Source organism: Amblyomma maculatum, chromosome 1 (assembly GCF_055883805.1).
Source record: "Amblyomma maculatum isolate TAMU_Amacu chromosome 1, ASM5588380v1, whole genome shotgun sequence".
NCBI classification, from domain to species: Eukaryota; Metazoa; Arthropoda; class Arachnida; order Ixodida; family Ixodidae; genus Amblyomma; species Amblyomma maculatum.
The window spans coordinates 271,218,191-271,221,333 of NC_139344.1; the positions used below are offsets into that span (position 1 = coordinate 271,218,191).

A 3,143-nucleotide genomic window follows, 5' to 3' on the forward strand; every position below is an offset into this window, starting at 1 on the left:
AAGACAAAGTACCATCCCCACCGCTTTCCTTGGCCTCGCCGACTGTTGGCTTCTTTCCTTCATGTATTATAACGAGCACCCTCATTTCCCCTTAATTGATCTGCTTGTAGCTTACGGGGGTCTCATTCTGGCAGTCTTGAAGCCATAGGTAGCGTAAGAGGGTTCTAGCACAGCGTTCGCCCTCACTCTTGATCATGTTCTACGTGACGCTGGCGGTAACAAAGGGCGTTCCACGTCCGCCGCCTTGATTGAGGGTGGCGCTGGTGAACACTCTCAAGGTTCGTATACAGACAACATAAATACCCAAGAAAGTAGCAGGGGGGGACAGCGGCCGATGTAGCTCAGTTGGAAGAGCACCGGACGTGTTATTCGGAGGTCGTGGGTTCGGTTCCCACGATCGGCACGTTGTTTTTTCTTCTTCTTTGTGTTTAATTATCTTTCCCCTAATAGATTACATTACTAATCTCTGTGATTATCCAAGTAAACATTAAAAAAAGGCAAAGTACCATCCCCACCTCTTTCCTTGGCCTCGCCGACTGTTGGCTTCTTTCCTTCATGTATTATAACGAGCACCCTCATTTCCCCTTAATTGACCTGCTTGTACTTTACGGGGGTCTCGGTTCTGGCGGTCTTGAAGCCATAGGTAGCGTAAGAGGGTTCTAGCACAGCGTTCGCCCTCCCTCTTGATCACGTTCTACGTGACGCTGGCGGTAACAAAGGACGTTCCACGTCCGCCGCCTTGGCTGAGGGTGGCGCTGGTGAACAGTCTCAAGGTTCGTATACAGACAACATAAATACCCAAGAAAGTAGCAGGGGGGACAGCGGCCGATGTAGCTCAGCTGGAAGAGCACCGGACGCTTTATTCGGAGGTCGTGGGTTCGGTTCCCATCATCGGCACATTGTTTTTTTCTTCTACTTTGTGTTTAATTATCTTTCTCCTAATAGATTACATTACTAATCTCTGTGATTATCCAAGTAAACATTAAAAAAACCATCCCCACCGCTTTCCTTGGCTTCGCCGACTGTTGGCTTCTTTCCTTCATGTATTATAACGAGCACCCTCATCTCCCCTTAATTGATCTGCTTGTAGCTTACGGGGGTCTCGGTTCTGGCAGTCTTGAAGCCATAGGTAGCGTAAGAGGGTTCTAGCACAGTGTTCGCCCTCCCTCTTGATCACGTTCTACGTGACGCTGGCGGTAACAAAGGACGTTCCACGTCCGCCGCCTTGGCTGAGGGTGGCGCTGGTGAACACTCTCAAGGTTCGTATACAGACAACATAAATACCCAAGAAAGTAGCAGGGGGGACAGCGGCCGATGTAGCTCAGTTGGAAGAGCACCAGACGCGTTATTCGGAGGTCGTGGGTTCGGTTCCCACCATCGGCACGTTGTTTTTTCTTCTACTTTGTGTTTAATTATCTTTCCCCTAATAGATTACATTACTAATCTCTGTGATTATCCAAGTAAACATTAAAAAAAAGACAAAGTACCATCCCCACCGCTTTCCTTGGCCTCGCCGACTGTTGGCTTCTTTCCTTCATGTATTATAACGAGCACCCTCATTTCCCCTTAATTGATCTGCTTGTAGCTTACGGGGGTCTCGGTTCTGGCAGTCTTGAAGTCATAGGTAGCGTAAGAGGGTTATAGCACAGCGTTCGCCCTCCCTCTTGATCACGTTCTACGTGACGCTGGCGGTAACAAAGGACGTTCCACGTCCGCCGCCTTGGCTGAGGGTGGCGCTGGTGAACACTCTCAAGGTTCGTATACAGACAACATAAATACCCAAGAAAGTAGCAGGTGGGACAGCGGCCGATGTAGCTCTGTTGGAAGAGCACCGGACGCGTTATTCGGAGGTCGTGGGTTCGGTTCCCACCATCGGCACGTTGTTTTTTTTCTACTTTGTGTTTAATTATCTTTCCCCTAATAGATTACATTACTAATCTCTGTGATTATCCAAGTAAACATTAAAAAAAAGACAAAGTACCATCCCCACCGCTTTCCTTGGCCTCGCCGACTGTTGGCTTCTTTCCTTCATGTATTATAACGAGCACCCTCATTTCCCCTTAATTGATCTGCTTGTAGCTTACGGGGGTCTCGGTTGTGGCAGTCTTGAAGCCATAGGTAGCGTAAGACGGCTCTAGCACAGCGTTCGCCCTCCCTCTTGGTCATGTTCTACGTGGCGCTGGCGGTGACAAAGGACGTTCCACGTCCGCCGCCTTTGCTGAGGGTGGCGCTGGAGAACACTCTCAAGGTTCGTATACAGACAACATAAATACCCAAGAAAGTAGCAGGGGGGACCGCGGCCGATGTAGCTCAGTTGGAAGAGCACCGGACGCGTTATTCGGAGGTCGTGGGTTCGGTTCCCACCATCGGCACGTTGTTTTTTCTTCTACTTTGTGTTTAATTATCTTTCCCCTAATAGATTACATTACTAATCTCTGTGATTATCCAAGTAAACATTGAAGAAAGACAAAGTACCATCCCCACCGCTTTCCTTGGCCTCGCCGACTGTTGGCTTCTTTCCTTCATGTATTATAACGAGCACCCTCATTTCCCCTTAATTGATCTGCTTGTAGCTTACGGGGGTCTCGGTTCTGGCAGTCTTGAAGCCATAGGTAGCGTAAGAGGGTTCTAGCACAGCGTTCGCCCTCCCTCTTGATCACGTTCTACGTGACACTGGCGGTAACAAAGGACGTTCCACGTCCGCCACCTTGGCTGAGGGTGGCGCTGGTGAACACTCTCAAGGTTCGTATACAGACAACATAAATACCCAAGAAAGTAGCAGGGGGGACAGCGGCCGATGTAGCTCAGTTGGAAGAGCACCGGACGCGTTATTCGGAAGTCGTGGGTTCGGTTCCCACCATCGGCACGTTGTTTTTTCTTCTACTTTGTGTTTAATTATCTTTCCCCTAATAGATTACATTACTAATCTCTGTGATTATCCAAGTAAACATTTAAAAAAAAAAACAAAGTACCATCCCCACCGCTTTCCTTGGCCTCGCCGACTGTTGGCTTCTTTCCTTCATATATATATATATATATATATATATATATATATATATATATATATATATATATATATATATATATATATATATATATATATATATCACTTTATCTTTTTGCAGGGACGTCTGCGCTTAGTT

The 3,143-nt window shown here is 47.5% G+C and overlaps 2 non-coding genes across 2 annotated transcripts; both read left to right on the forward strand.

The window, feature by feature from the left end:
* The first annotated feature begins 330 nt into the window (after positions 1-330).
* On the forward strand, positions 331-403 carry TRNAT-UGU (transfer RNA threonine (anticodon UGU)). Its single transcript has one exon. It is a non-coding gene; the product is annotated as a tRNA-Thr (tRNA).
* Positions 404-824: 421 nt separating this feature from the next.
* Positions 825-897, forward strand: TRNAK-CUU (transfer RNA lysine (anticodon CUU)). Its single transcript has one exon. It is a non-coding gene; the product is annotated as a tRNA-Lys (tRNA).
* Positions 898-3,143: the final 2,246 nt, after the last annotated feature.